Raw genomic sequence first — 15,665 nt, 5'->3', positions numbered from 1 at the left:
GTGTCAGTTTGTCACTTTCACGAGGTTGGAGTATTAAGATGTTCAACTAGTTAAGACATTGGCTCAAATCTAGGTCGTACCTTCAGATTTCAAGAAAATTAACTAAGGAAGAATTTTTCACTTCTCTCATTGATTTCTCAAACTCCAAACCCCGGCCTGGTCTGCTTAGTCTGTTTCGCAAGTCCCGCCTCTGGTTTTTAGAAACGCTATATTAACAAGGCGACACCAGGCAACACGCCACCTTAACATACTGACCACACCAGCTGCGTTGCGTGCGTGAGCGTGGCAAAATAAATGTACACATACATTACATGGCCAAAAGTATGTCACCTATTCGTCGAACATCTCATTCCAAAATCATGGGCGTTAATATGGAGTTGTGCCCCCCTTTGCTATTATAAACAGCCACTCCTCTGGGAAGGCTTTCCACTAGATGTTGGAACATTGCTGTGGGGACTTGCTTCCATTCAGCCACAAGAGCATTAGTGAGGTCGGGCACTGATGTTGGGCGATTAGGCCTGGCTCGCAGTCGGTGTTCCAATTCATGCCAAAGGTTTTCGATGGGATTTAGGTCAGGGTTCTGTGCAGGTCAGTCAAGTTCTTCCACACTGATTTCGATAAACCATTTCTGTATAGACCTCACTTTGTGCACAGGGGCATTGCACGAGGGCTTTGCATGGGGGCATTGGGGTTGGCAGGTAGCCTAGTGGTTAGAGCGTGGGCCAGTAAACTAAAGGTTGCTGGATCAAATCCCTGAGCTGACAAGGTAAAAATCTGTCGTTCTACCCCTGAACAAGGCAGTTAACCCACTGTTCCCCGGTAGGCCGTCATTGCAAATAAGAATTTGTTCTTAACTAATTTGCCTAGTTAAATAATGGTTAAATAAAAAAAACAATTACATTGTTATGTTGAAAGAGGAAAGGGCCTTCCCCAAACTGTTGCCACAAAGTTGGAAGCATAGAATAGTCTAGAATGTCATTGTATGTTGTAGTGTTAAGATTTCCCTTCACTGGAACTAAGGGGCCTAGCCTGAACCATGAAAAACAGCCCCAGGCCATTATTCCTCCTCCACCAAACTTTACAGTTGGCACTATGCATTGGGGCAGGTAAAATAACAACCCAATGTTTATATCCCAGGACAAATTAGCTGGCAACAGCAAGCTAGCTATCTAAATGTCCATGAATGTCTCATGTGTTTCACCCTGTCCCCAAATTAATATAGTTGGTTCAAATATATTTGATATTTCAACCTGCATGTCCTGATCTCATCCAGTGTGGATGGACAAAATCAACAAGTGCGCTATGGCGCACGCGGACGCACGTGCCCAGTGTAGTCAGCATGTAAGTCCTCCATATTTACTGGATTGGTTCACCAGTGCAGAAGAGAACCTTCCCCGACAGGGCCATAAAAAATGAAACGCTGCTCAGGCGTTACATGCTGACTAGACTGGGCACGTGCATGCGTCCGCGTGCACCATCACACGCATGTTGATTTTGTCCATCCACACCAAACGCAATCTAGACACGCAGATTGAAATATCTAAACAAACTCTGAACCAACTATATTAATTTGGGGACAGGTCGAAACCCATGAAACATTCATGGACATTTAGCTAGCTAGCTTGCTGTTGCTAGCTAATATGTCCTGGAATATAAACATTGGGTTGTTATTTTACCTGAAATGCACAAGGTCCTTTTTTTCTGGAACTTTGTAGAATTTTGACCCATTTTGAGATAAAAGGTGAAACCTAGTTAGTTCTAGTAATCTCTCCTCCTTCAGTCTTCTTCTTCTGTGAACTTTATATGGCGGTTGGCAACCAACTTTAAGGTGCATTACCACCACCAACTGGACTTGCCAAATTCTATTTTAGCGCCTGGCTACTCAGACACTCGTTGACACGAGCCAGCGTTTTGGATGAAATGATTGAATAACATGTATGTGTACATTTATTTTGCAACGCAGGCAACGCAGGTGGTGTGGTCAGCATGTTAGGTTACATAGAGATTTTTCCATTTACCACAGCATCCATTGCCTCACCTCCACACCTATCATTTACTGTACTGAGAGTTTTGCTTAGTCTTATCTACGATAGGTGAAGTGGATATTATTAGGTTGGCACTCAGGCTACAAAGGCAAATATGTCTATAAAATATGCAGGCCGACCGTTAGGCATACTGCAAATTCTAAAATACCGTATCAGACTTCTTAATTCAGCTGTGACTGTCTTTTTCTTTGGTTCTTCCTTTCTTATTTATCAACGTTCTTTCTCTCTCTATCTATCTTAGCCTAGTAACGCAGTTTAACGTAATGGGTGCAAATGTGCACTGTATTATATACAGCTGAAGTCGGCAGTTTACATACACTTCGGTTGGAGTCATTAAAACTCGTTTTTCAACCACTCCACAAATGTATTGTTAACAAACTATAGTTTTGGCAAGTCGGTTAGGACATCTACTTTGTGCACGACACAAGTAATTTTCTAACAATTGTTTACAGACAGATTATTTCACTTATAATTCACTGTATCGCAATTCCAGTGGGTCAGAAGTTTACATACACTGAGTTGTCTGTGCCTTTAATTAAACAGCTTGGAAAATTCCAGAAAATGATGTCATGGCTTTAGAAGCTTCTGATAGGCTAATTGACATCATTTGAGTCAATTGGAGTTGTACCTGTGGATGTATTTCAAGGCCTACCTTCAAACTCAGTGCCTCTTTGCTTGACATCATGGGAAAATCTAATGAAATCAGCCAAGAAAATCAGCCAGTCTACAAAGAATTGTAGACCTCCACAAATCTGGTTCATCCTTGGGAGCAATTTCCAAACGCCTGAAGGTACCACATTCATCTGTACAAACAATAGTACGCAAGTATAAACACCATGGGACCATGCAGCCATCATACCGCTCAGGAAGGAGACGTGTTCTTTCTCCTAGAGATAAACGTACTTTGGTGCGAAAAGTGCAAATCAATCCCAGAACAACAGCAAAGGACCTTGTGAAGATGCTGGAGGAAACAGGTACAAAGGTATCTATATCCACAGTAAAATGAGTCCTATATCGACATAACCTGAAAGGCCGCTCAGCAAGAAAGAAGCCACTGCTCCAAAACCGGCATAAAAAAGCCAGACTACGGTTTGCAACTGCACATGGGGACAAAGATCGTACTTTTTGGAGAAATGTCCTCTGGTCTGATGAAACAAAAATAGAACTGTTTGGTCATAATGACCCTCGTTATGTTTGGAGGAAAAAGGGGGAGGTTGCAAGCCGAAGAACACCATCCCAACCGTGAAGCACGGGGGTGGCAGCATCATGTTGGTGGGGTACTTTGCTGTAGGAGGGACTGGTGCACTTCACAAAATAGATGGCATCATGAGGCGGGAAAATTATGTGGATATATTGAAGCAACATCTCAAGACATCAGCCAGGAAGTTAAAGCTTGGTCGCAAATGGGCCTTCCAAATGGACAATGACCGCAAACATATTTCCAAAGTTGTGGTAAAATGGCTTAAGGACAACAAAGTGTAGGTATTGGAGAGGCCATCACAAAGCACTGACATCAAACCTGTAGAAAATATGTTGGCAGAACTAGGATTAAATGTCAGGAATTGTGAAGAACTCAGTTTAAATGTATTTGACAAAGGTTTATGTAAACTTCCGACTTCAACTGTATATTGTGTGTGTTTAAATTGCATAGTTGTATCCTCTGAGTGGAACAGACTGTATTGTGGCTGCAACAAGAATGCGATCATTGAAAACTGTTGCGTAAGAACAGGGTAATGTCTAACTATCAATCCCCAGAAGGCGAAAACATTGTGCACTAGTCCTTTAAACATTTTACTTGTCGCTAAAAGTTGATTATGTTCGCACACAGAAGGTTTCATTCATGAGAAAATCCATCGATCGATTGTAATACACGAGAGACTAACAAAGCTCCACTCAGACCGCGATGTTGCCAAAAGAGGAAGTGGGGAGGAACTGTAAACTAAGTGAAACTATTCATACATTGTTGTATCGTTTTCTAATTGTTGGATAAGGGGAACCGATTAAAACTGGGAGCGGACCTATTATGGCTTGTATTTAAAAAGAACAAGCTGTCCAAACGTCACAAAAAATATAGACTGTACTTAATTCTTAATAGCTATTCAAATTAAAACACTAATTGGCAAAACATTTGATTCTAGACTACATTATGTTGCACAACACATTTGACTAAAACCCTAAATAAATTGGGCTGGTATGTCCACATAGCTAATAATGTTATTATTATCTGACTATATCCAGTGACAGTCTGTCCTTGGCATGTATATAGCCCTGAATAAGTTATTTCATTGTAAGTGAATGTACATAAAACACTTATATTAATATAAACAAATAGACATTGATCATTTAAGAAAGAAAACTACTTAAACGTACGTTAAACTGCGTGATCCATGAAAATCCAGATAGTTTACATCCACACACAATCTTGCTATGTATGGGGCGGCAACAATAACTGGATTGACAAGTACGTCAACCACTTACAATGCGAGAATGAGGACAAGGACAGGGATTCCACTAGTTACCATAGCCACAAAGTCAAAATTGGCTATAGGCCTATCGTTATTTTTTTTAGCTTTCTGGTATTCATTTAAAGTTACGGTTAGGCATAAACTTAGCAGTGTGGTTAAGGTTAAGGTTTGCGGTTAGGGATAGGTTTAAAATCAGATTTTAAGAAGATAAATTGTAGAAATAGGCGGTGTTTATGACTTTGTGGCTGGGGTAATTAGTGACGACCCAAGGGCAGAGGACTCGGTATGTATAGTTTGGTTGTAGAGTATTACAAGGTAAATAGTAAAATCGTGTGGGGTGATTAATGTAGGACTGGTTTATTTCTCAGGACAACCACACCCCACTCAGGCATGATTTGTAAGAAAATAGGCTTTTAGCCAGAGCTGCACAGGCGAAGAGAAAGGGCTTACTTCTACCCAACATCTGCCCATGAAAATATGACCACGAAGTGGGTTGAAACTTGGTCTCAGAGCATTTCGTATTCTATAGGTAAATCCGAGACACTCCATTTATACTGAACAAAAATATAAACGCAACATGTAAAGTGTTGGTCCCATGTTTCATGAGCTGAAATAAAAGATCCCATAAATGTTCCATATGCACAAAAAGCTTATTTCTCTACAATGTTGTGCATAAATTTGTTCACTTCCAAATCAAATTGTATTTGTCACATACACATGGTTAGCAGATGTTAATGCGAGTGTAGCGAAATGCTTGTGCTTCTAGTTCTAGTTCCAACCATGCAGTATCATCTAACAAGTAATCTAACCTAACAATTCCACAACTACCTGCATAGGCAAGATGCAGTAGATGCTATAGAGTACAGTATATACATATGAGATGAGTAATGTAGGGTATGTAAACATTATATACAGTGGCATTGTTTAAAGTGGCTAGTGATACATTTATTACATAAATGTTTAATTATTAAAGTGGATAGAGATGAGTCAGTATGTTCGCAGCAGCCACTCAATGTTAGTGATGGCTGTTTAACAACAGTCTGATGGCCTTGAGATAGAAGCTGTTTTTCACTCTCTCGGTCCCTGCTTTGATGCACCGGTACTGACCTCGCCTTCTGGATGATAGCGGGGTGAACAGGCAGTGGCTCAGGTGGTTGTTGTCCTTGATGACCTTTTTGGCCTTCCTGTGACATCGGGTGGTGTAGGTGTCCTGGAGGGCAGGTAGTTTGCCCCCGGTGATGCGTTGTACAGACCTCACTACCCTCTGGAGAGCCTTACAGTTGTGGGCGGAGCAGTTGCCGTACCAGGCGGTGATGCAGTCCGACAGGATGCTCTCGATTGTGCATCTGTAAAAGTTCGTGAGTGTTTTTGGTGACAAGCCGAATTTCTTCTGCCTCCTGAGGTTGAAGAGGCGTTGTTGCGCCTTCTTCACCACACTATCTGTGTGGGTGGACCATTTCAGTTTGTCCGTGATGTGAACGCCGAGGAACTTATAACTTTCCACCTTCTCCACTACTGTCCCGTCGATGTGGATAGGGGACAGTAGTGGGTTATTTTCCTGACACCACACTCCGAGGGCCCTCACCTCCTCCCTGTAGGCCATCTCGTTGTTGTTGGTAATCAAGCCTACCACTGTAGTGTCGTCTGCAAACTTGATTATTGAGTTGGAGGCGTGCATGGCCATGCAGTCATGGGTGAACAGGGAGTACTGGGGACCCAGTGTTGAGGATCAGCGGGGTGGAGATATTGTTACCTACCCTCACCACTTGGGGGCGGCCCGTCAGGAAGTCCAGGATCCAGTTGCACAGGACGGGGTCGAGACCCAGGGTCTCGAGCTTAATGACGAGTTTGGAGGGTACTATGGTGTTAAATGCTGAGCCGTAGTCGATGAACAGCATTCTTACATAGGTATTCGTCTTATCTAGATGGGTTAGGTCAGTGTGCAGTTTGATTGCGATTGCGTCGTCTGTGGAGCTATTGGGGCGGTAAGCAAATTGGAGTGGGTCTAGGGTGTCAGGAAGGGTGGAGGTGATGTGGTCCTTGACTAATCTCTCAAAGCACTTCATGATGACGGAAGTGGGTGCTACGGGGCGATAGTCATTTAGCTCAGTTACCTTCGCTTTCTTGGGAACAGGAACAATGGTGGCCCTCGAAGCATGTGGGAACAGCAGACTGGGATAAGAATTGATTGAATATGTCCGTAAACACACCAGCCAGTTGGTCAGCGCATGCTCTGAGGACGCGGCTGGGGATGCCGTCTGGGCTGGCAGCCTTGCGAGGGTTAACACGTTTAAATGTTTTACTCACGTTGGCTGCAGTGAAGGAGAGCCCGCAGGTTTTGGTAGCAGGCCATGTCAGTGGCACTGTGTTGTCCTCATAGCGAGCAAAAAAGTTGTTTAGTTTGTCTGGGAGCAAGACATCGTGGTCCGCGACGGGGCTGGTTTTCCTTTTGTCTCACTCGGTTCCGGACTGTGGGCCATCTCACTCGGTTCCGGACTGTGGGCCGTCTCACTCGGTTCCGGACTGTGGGCCGTCTCTAGACGGGGCACTGTCATCGGACTCTCTGGACAGGGTACTGTCGTCGGAAGCTCTGGACGGGGTACTGTCGTCGGAAGCTCTGGACGGGGTACTGTCGTCGGAAGCTCTGGACGGGGTACTGTCGTCGGAAGCTCTGGACGGGGTACTGTCGTCGGAAGCTCTGGACGGGGACTGCGCACTGAAAGCCTGATGCGTGGGGCTGGGAGTGGAGGTACCAGACTGGAGACACGCACCCCAAGGCTAGTGCGAGGAGCAGGAACAGGACGAGTTGGACTGGGCTAACGCACTGGAGGCCTGGTGCGTGGGGCTGGTACTGGAGATGCCAGACTGGATACACTCACCTCAAGGCTAGTGCGAGGAGCAGGAACAGGACGAGTTGGACTGGGCTGATGCACTGGAAGCCTGGTGCGTGGTGCTGGCTTTGGATGTGCCAGACTGGAAACACGCACCTCAGGGCCAGTGCGAGGAGCGGGAACAGGATACACTGGACCATGGGTAAGCACTGGAGGTCTGGAGCGCACCTCCTGCACAACCCGTCCGGGCTGGATGGTCATAGTAGCCCTGTACGAGCGGAGTGCTGGCACAGGGCGAACTGGGCTGTGCAGAGGCCTGATGGTTGCCGTGCGTAGAGCAGGCGTAGGATAGCCTGGACCTAGGAGGCGCACTGGTGGCCAGATGCGCTGCGCAGGCATCCTCCTTCCAGGCTGGATGCCCACTCTAGCACGGCACTTGCGAGGGGCTGGGATCACTCACACCGGACTGTGCGTGCGCATGGGCGAGATCGTGCACACTTCCGCATACACCGGCGCTCTCTTCACTACACGCTCCCCATAATAAGCACGGGGAGTTGGCTTAGGGCTTACCCTTGGCCCAGCCAAACTACCCGTGTGCCCCCCCAAAAATAATTTATTGGGGCTGCCTCTCCGGCTTCCTTGCCAGCCGTGTTCCCCTGTAGCGTTCCCGGTCCTCTTCAGACTCTCTCCATGGTCCCTCTCCGGCTAATATCTCCTCCCAAGTCCAAAACTCCCGATAGTCCACCTGCTGCTCCTTTCCCCGCTGCTTGGTCCATTTGTGGTGGGAGGTTCTGTAACGGCCGTCGTAGGAAGTGGACCAAAATGCAACGGGTACGTGAATGCTCATCTTTATTTTATGACGCACACTATACAAAAACAACAAAACGAAAAAATGAACGACAGCTAAACAGTAATGCAGGCTAAACATAGCAGTGCACAAACAACCTTCCACAATTCCCATGACAAACACACCCCAATACATAGGACCTTCAATCAGAGGCAATGAGGAACAGCTGCAACCAATTGAAGGCCCAAGCCCAATAAACTAAACATAGAAATAGATAGACTAGACTGAACATAGAACATAGACCAAAACCCCAGAATACTCTAAACAAACACCCCTCTACATAAACACACACCCCGAACCAAATACCCCCTGCCATGTCCTGACCAAACAATAATAACAAATAACCCCTTTACTGGTCAGGACGTGACAGTTGGCCTGTGGGTAAGGTTTATGACCCCCCATAAATACCTTTCTCCCTTTCCTCTCTTGACTCTACTGAAGGACTCTTGAAAAGCCTTTGTTAAACATAGAGAGTCGGGGAACATCAAAAGGTGGGGGGAAAGGAACCATATTTCAGTAATCCAACCAGTTGAGAATATGCATTGGTACTTAATGAATATGATGTCAGTTCGGTTGTCATCTGAGACATTCTTATTAATGACAGGACGACATAAACTGTATCCTGGAAAGTCTACACACTATAGTTATCAGATTCACATGGAATTGTTGTGCAATTTAAATGTTTAAATATGAAACTATTTGTGAAAAGATGAAAATTAATTTTAGCTTCCAAATGAGAGAATTGGGTTTTCATGATTGAACTATGCTCAACTCAGTGGCCCGCCCATGTGAACAGACATGGGTTGTAAACTATGAAACACACCCTTCTCTCCCCCCACTATATAAGCCCTTTACGAAAATATAATTTTCTGTTCTGAGTACGCGAGGCCTGCAGCCTCACGTTAAAAGGACTCAGATAATAAGCTGTTCCGGGTTCATTAGGGCGACGGTCCGATGTCAGAAGGATTCAGATAATAAGCTGTTCCGGGTTCATTAGGGCGACGGTCCGATGTCAGAAGGATTCAGATAATAAGCTGTTCCGGGTACATTAGGGCGACGGTCCGATGTCAGAAGGATTCAGATAATAAGCTGTTCCGGGTTCATTAGGGCGACGGTCCGATGTCAGAAGGATTCAGATAATAAGCTGTTCCGGGTACATTAGGGCGACGGTCCGATGTCAGAAGGATTCAGATAATAAGCTGTTCCGGGTTCATTAGGGCGACGGTCCGATGTCAGAAGGATTCAGATAATAAGCTGTTCCGGGTACATTAGGGCGACGGTCCGATGTCAGAAGGACTCGGATAATAAGCTGTTCCGGGTTCATTAGGGCGACGGTCCGATGTCAGAAGGATTCAGATAATAAGCTGTTCCGAGGACGTGAGGACGACGGTTCCATGTTAAAAGGACTAACATGTCAACTACAGAACTAACCCAACCTCAGAGTGAGCTTTGGTTGTGAATGGTATGAACTTTGAACTCTTATTCACTACAGAAGTGATACCTCCTAGCCGTTGAGTTAGCAGCGGCCGCTGTAAATGTGGGCCAGGAAAGGACGGACGACGGATCCAGCCTAACACACAACGACGATACCCAGTTTACCACCAGAGACATTCTTCCGAGGACAGGAAGATCTCTGTTGGGCAACATGGCCCAGCATCTACAACCAACCTACCGAAGCGCAGCTCAGAGTAAATATTTATTGCGTTTTCCTTTTCCAAATGGGCGGTAATTTAGAATGCATAAGATACTGTATTTACGATAGCATAGCTTCTCCCTTTGTTCCTCAGTCTTCACGCTCTTTCACTCAAACCCAACCCCCTTTCCTTTGTGTAACCAGCCGTCATGTCAGCTCCGTCCATCAGGGACGTTTTCTGTATGACATAATTTGCATTCTGTGTATATGTAATTCTGTGTGATTATTTAGGTATTTAGTAAATAAATAATTAAACCAAAGTTTGTATTGCTGATTCAACTTGTTAGCCAGGGTTCGTGAAGATAACCAAGAATTGACAACTTTCAGATGAGACTGAAATAAGGTGACGATTAATATTGACTGCTATTGATGTAAAATATCATTAGGTCTTTAAGAGTTTATTCGGAAGATAACAGCTCTATAAACACTCTTTCGTGCTGCCCCGACTTTCTAGTTAATTATCTACCTGATTAGCTTAATCAGGTAATATTAATTACAGAGAAATGATTATATAGAATAGCATGTCATATCACTTAATCCGGCATAGCCAAAGACACAACACCATCTACGGAGCCTGACCAGAAGACCGTTCCGTCTGCCCCTTCTGCGGCGCCGTTGTTTTGGGTCGCCGGCTGGGATCCGATCCATTGTCCTGGGTGGTGGACCAAACAGAGGATCCCCTTCGGGAAAGTCGTATTCCTGGTCATAATGTTGGTGAGTTGACGTTGCTCTTATATTCAATAGTTCCTCCTGACTGTATGTAATAAAACCTAATATTTCCTGGGGTAACAATGTAAGAAATATTATATAAAAAAACAAAATACTGCATAGCTTCCTAGGAACGCAAAGCGAGGCGGCTATCTCTGTCGGCGCCAGAAGAGATTCCCTGTTAGTGAGCATGATCATTACACAGGTGCACCTTGTGCTGGGGACAATAAAAGGCCACTCTAAAATGAGCCATTTTGTCACACAACACAATGCAACAGATGTCTAAGGTTTTGAGGGAGCGTGCTCAAAACAAGAACAGCTCAAATAAACAAAGAGAAACGACAGTCCATCATTACTTTAAGACATGAAGGTCAGTCAATGGGGGAGGGGGGGGTTACCACGGTAGCCTACCATGGGTGGCTCTGCATATAATTACTGAATCATGAATTCTTATAGATATATTATATATGGCTGTACATATGGTTTGTGTGGTTCTGGTTAATTTACGTCACTATTTTTTCTGCAGGCTCTAGGCCTAATGTGAGCTTCAAGAGTTCTATTATTCCATGTGACAACCTACAACATTTTTCTTTAAAAGAATGCAGATGTTTCAATGTTGTTATAACCATGAGAAATGAAACACAGAAAAAAATCAGAAAAAATAAATCAAGAACAGCTTCACAAGACATCATAACATAACAAAAGTTGGCCGGATGCAGTAGATCACCTACAGGGTGAAAACAAACAATCCAATACAAACAATGACGATTCAACACATAGAATCGTCTGGAAATGAAAACGACGGCCAATGTTCTGTGGTCAGAGGCAATAGCACAATCACCTGCTGCTTTTTACTGTTCAACAGCGCGGTGTGTTTTGTCCTTTATTTGTTGTTTATTCTGGTCTCTAGGGTGTTCATTTCTTTAAGATTTCTTGGAGTTCTCGTAATGAACTGCTTTCCTTCTTGCTTACACACTGGGCACATTGGCCGGACATGTTAATATTGCTGTTTGAGCCTCACCACCTCTTCCCCCTCAAGAACATCTGGACATCCACAATGGACACATCTGGGAATGACACTGTGATTGCCGAGTAATACTGTGTCTCCACTTGCATTCCACAGGTTAGCCCCTTGAAACCATCTATCTGCTCGTGATATGGATTGTCGTCTTGGAAAAGCTCTGAACCACATGTTAAATTGTTCTCATCCCGAATGCGTTGGACTGTTTTCTGTTCTTCTTTAGACAGCTTGCATTTGTCATACAAGCACCTTGATTTCTCACATTCAACACAGTTGATGGTCGCTCTCCCCTTTCCACTGACCATGGCAGCACACATCTTTACATTTACTTTATTTGGTGTCAGAGAAGGACTATCCTTGTCAGTGGTGTCCAGGCTGTACAGGTCATCAAATGTTTGGTGCTCACGTCTATCTGCTGTCAATGCTGGATCAGGCACAAACCTTCATTTCTTAAATTGTTCTTCTGGCAAGTGTGGAGGATTCATTAAGCAGTACCAGCATGGATTTTCTCCCTCGCATTTCTTGATCTGTACCATGTATTGTGACATCTTGAAATGTATGTTCTGGAATTGCTTGTACTGTTCCTTGTTAAGGACTTTTCTGCTGAGGTCATGTATCATGTCAACTTCTGTATCAATGATGTTTAATTGTTATGCAATATTGGCAATTTCTTCCTGTGTTGCGGGCTGATGTACTTCTACGTGTGTTCCTTTCCACTTCAGGCGCACAAACCGACCAATCACAAGAGCTGCAACAGGATGCATACTCTTTTCAAAAGCCTCTTTCAGGTCTGGTTGTTTGGTGGCTGTTTCACGTAGGCTTGTCATTGTTCTACACTTCTTCACAGGATTCTCATTTCATTCTTCCATCTTCTCCCTAGTTAGGGCTGTTCCCTGAAGCCCCAAGTTTAGAAGGGAATTAACTCTCTCGGCAGGTTAACTCTCTCGGCAGGGTTGGCCCAGCTGTTACCTGGTGGTGTTCTACAGGCGATAAGCATGTCAAGGTCCAGTTGAACAAACAGGAGTGTGTGGAATACTTGAACAGAGGCATAAGTGGTTCTGTATCTGGCCCAGATTGAATGATCAAGATTGACTTGTTGAGAGAGACATCATCTTCACTGTAGTTCTCTCCTCTGAGGATGCTGAGATTTTCAACTGTGTGTCGAAGGGGGCTGGATGACTGGAAAACCTTGTCCTTCACAGTGACATGAACTTTCCCATCATATAATGAACTAGATGGAGATGCTGGGATGTCTGGGATCAACATGACAAACAGTACAAGTCCACTGATGTTGTAATCATCCAGGACCATCCAGGACCTCTACACCAGGTGGTGTCAGAGGAAGGCCCTAACAATTGTCAAAGACCCCAGCCACCCCAGTCGTAGACTGTTCTCTCTACTACCGCATGGCAAGCAGTACCGGAATGCCAAGTCTAGGACAAAAAGGCTTCTCAACAGTTTTTACCCCCAAGCTATAAGACTCCTGAACAGGTAATCAAATGGCTACCCGGACTATTTGCATTGTGTGCCCACCACAACCCCTCTTTTTACGCTGCTGCTACTCTCTGTTTATCATATATGCATAGTCACTTTAACTATACATTCATGTACATACTACCTCAATTGGCCCGACCAACCAGTGCTCCCGCACATTGGCTAACCGGGCTATCTGCATTGTGTCTCACCCACCACCCGCCAACCCCTCTTTTACGCTACTGCTACTCTCTGTTCATCATATATGCATAGTCACTTTAACCATATCTACATGTACATACTACCTCAATCAGCCTGACTAACTGGTGTCTGTATGTAGCCTCGCTACTTTTATAGCCTCGCTACTGTATATACCCTCGCTACTATTATTTTTCACTGTCTTTTTATTGTTTTATTTCTTTACCTACCTATTGTTCACCTAATACATTTTTTGCACAATTGGTTAGAGCCTGTAAGTAAGCATTTCACTGTAAGGTCTACACCTGTTGTATTCGGCGCATGTGACAAATAAACTTTGATTTGATTTGAATCATGGTCAGCAGCTGCTAGAACTGGCCCACTCACAGGAGCAATGTTTGGATGTCTGCCTCTGTTACAGGTCCCTATAGGCTGGCCAGGTTCTCCAACAGGGATGATTGCCTTATCATCCACACATAACATTTCACAGTCCTTCTGCCACATGCAGGAAAACTGTTTAACGTAGTTCCACTATACTGCAACCAACTTTGAGTCTTGATGTCCCTTTTTTATCACCCGAGACTGGACCATGAACTTGAGGTCAAACCTTCCTGTGTACTAGAGAGCAGACATGGACCATGGATTGTTGTGTGTAAACTTCCATCTTCAAATCAAATTTTATTGGTCACATACACGTATTTAGCAGATGTTATTGCGGGTGTAGCGAAATGCTTGTGCTTCTAGCTTCGACAGTGTAGTAATATCTAACAAGTAATATCTAACAGTTTCACAACATATACCCAAAATACACGTAAATATATGTAAGGAATGGATTAAGAATATACATAATGTCAGAGTAGCATTAGACTAAGATACAGTGGCTTAGGATAGAATACAGTGTATACATATGAGATGGGTAATACAATATTTACAAACAATTAAAGTGACTAAGATATCGTAGAATAGTATAGAGTACAGTTTACACATATGAGATGAGTAATGCAAGATATGGAGACATTATTAAAGTGGCTAGTGTTTCATTTCCTTGAAGTGGCCAGTGATTCCTTATCCACTGTATTGATGGGATTTTAGTTTCTGGTGGAAGCCGCTTTTCCACTGTGTCACGCAAGTCCTCAACTGATATAGCAAAAGGTAAGTACAAGTACTCCCCATGTCTGTGATCGTTGACCTAAGCTGTGTATTCGTTAAAATACTTCTGTACTTCATCCCATAAGGGCTGGAATGAGGATTGTGGTTTGCCAATCAGCTTCCTTAAATCCTTGATCAGGTCTGGGTCATCACCATCGAGGAGGAATAAGGATACTCTCTCATCAAGTAGGCCGTGTTCAACATCGTTTGCTGACCTCTTGTCATCTGTTAGAAACTGATACATTTCTCTCAGAAAGTAGCTGTTCACTTTGGCAGCATGTGCATATTTTTGTTTCTTGAGTAAGGCAGCTCCAAAATGCAGGTGTTTCAGCATAGCTCAGTGTTTTCTGTGGTGGTGGGGCAAGCCAGCAGAAAGTACAGAGTGTTGGCTGTGATTGGCTCAGTGTTCTGTCACTCAAGGAGACACTACATCAACGCCTAAGGGTAGACCTCGAAAAGTCTAGCCCCTTGGTTGCTGCATAGAGTTACATTAGAAGTGCCCAACCAAGAAGGCTCAAGATCATTGGCCACAGATAATATTACGTCAAATCACGCTATATCTACAGTATCTTTGATTGGACTGTCAATATGATACTTTCAAAGTCTTAGCTAGCAGTCATCATCATGAATCAAGTTGACAATCTACTGGCAAATCCTTTTAAATCCTTGTCATATGAAGAGAAATAATGAAGATAAATTATAGATAAAAGGTATCAATGCTCAACGGCCATTGGACATAAAGATTACACAACAAGTTGGAAATCGCAAATTCAACAATGAGTGGTTTGGAAGGAATCAGTGGCTAACTGCAAGCATTGCAAAGCAATCATTAGTCTGCTATTCAGTGGAGTGGCTGTGTGGTACCAAGTCTAAGATTAAGGGTCTCTTTTCAAAGTTTAGAATTATAAACATTCAACATTGGCCATGCTGTCAATGAAGCATGATTTGTGCTGCGCTCAAAACAACTGTTAACTTGGAACTGCAAAATCTGACTTAAGTGAGTTCAAGACAACTGGGAACTCGGGAAAAATGAGCTACGACTGGGAAAATACGTTTTGAACATTCATCCAACTTGGAATTGTAAATTCGGAACTCGGGCCTCTTTCTAGAGCTATGACCTGAAGATCACTGATGTCATCATGAATTAACCTTTTTTTTTTTCTTGAGTTCCCAGTTGTCTTGAAAGCCCCATAAATCCAGAGCATGTCAGACTTTGATGACAAAGTTTGAATACA

The 15,665-nt window shown here is 43.9% G+C and overlaps 1 protein-coding gene across 2 annotated transcripts in view; it reads right to left on the bottom strand.

Moving 5' to 3' along the window:
- The window catches only part of LOC106574038 (FYVE and coiled-coil domain-containing protein 1), a 74,901-nt gene extending 70,404 nt beyond the window's left edge, over window positions 1-4,497 (bottom strand). Inside the window, exon 1 of one of the 2 annotated variants that reach the window (XM_014149552.2) lies at window positions 4,416-4,497. The gene's annotated coding sequence lies outside the window, so the exon portion shown is untranslated. The remainder of the gene's footprint in view (window positions 1-4,415) is intronic. The other variant, XM_014149551.2, reaches the window with a different exon arrangement.
- Window positions 4,498-15,665: the final 11,168 nt, after the last annotated feature.

The sequence above is a fragment of the Salmo salar genome, chromosome ssa16 (assembly GCF_905237065.1).
Source record: "Salmo salar chromosome ssa16, Ssal_v3.1, whole genome shotgun sequence".
Classification (NCBI taxonomy): Eukaryota; Metazoa; Chordata; class Actinopteri; order Salmoniformes; family Salmonidae; genus Salmo; species Salmo salar.
Note: the sequence above shows the minus strand (reverse complement) of the source record. Positions and strands in the feature narration are given on the sequence as shown.